Consider the following 1,036-nt stretch of genomic DNA (forward strand, 5'->3'; position numbering starts at 1 on the left):
TGGCTGCCTTGTCCTTCAAGTCTACCTAAACATGAAAAAAGCATGAAAACAGCATCCTGAATTTCAGTCAACATAGGAAAGTATAAATTTGCTGTATAATCATTGTACAGCTGTCTATAATAAAGGGGAGCTGGACCCTGTTTGCACAGGGTACCCAGCAGTTCTCAGTCCTGCTGCAGCTGTCAGTCAGTAGTGTGAGAATTTGTGAAGTGTGGGAACGTCTGGTTCATTTGTTATTTGGTTCTGATCTACTCACTATAAAAGAAATAACAAGTAATGAGGAAAGTAATAAATGAATCTCACAGACACACATTAATGAGGAAGTCACAGCAGAGATAATAATGAGGATCCAGAATGCTTCAGCCACTGATTGATGGTCCATTAGAGGAACTACTCAGGCAGAGCCCTCAAGAATGTCAACCTGAATAATTATTAACTGATAGGAAGGGGGAAATATGATTACCATGAGTGTTGTGGAAAAGTTGAGATTGCTTGAGATACAGACTACCAGAAAAGGCTTGTAGATTTATGTAAAAACGTCTATGGGGTGTTTAGGGGAAGAATCAAAAAATCCAAAGAAAAGTGGGGGAAAATGGGGCCAGAAACTGGAGAGACCTGTCTGCAAAAGAGAGTTGGATGCCAATGGCCAGAGGAGACCACAGGTCTTAGGGCTTATGGATCTAGGTACTAGCACATGGAGGGACTTGCATGGAAAGGTCTGTGTGCCAGGAACTAGAGGGAAGGTGGGCCACTGAGCTTGTAGATTTGAAGACCAGCAACTGGAGGGACTGGTATGTGTGTTTTGTATATGTCTTGAAAGGTCCAGGTGCCAGCAGCAGCTGGAGGGATCAGGTTGTGTGTTGGTGTGTAAGAGGTCTAAGTGCTGGCAGCTGGAGAAATCTGTGTGTTAATATTTCTTCAGTGAATTTAATCCTCTGTGTGTATGTGTGTGTGTGTGTGTGTGTGTGTGTGCATAATACACTAGCAAACTTCAAGCTGGACAAGCAGGTGGGTTGGAGGAAACATTTCCACATCT

Source organism: Passer domesticus, chromosome 1 (assembly GCF_036417665.1).
Source record: "Passer domesticus isolate bPasDom1 chromosome 1, bPasDom1.hap1, whole genome shotgun sequence".
Classification (NCBI taxonomy): Eukaryota; Metazoa; Chordata; class Aves; order Passeriformes; family Passeridae; genus Passer; species Passer domesticus.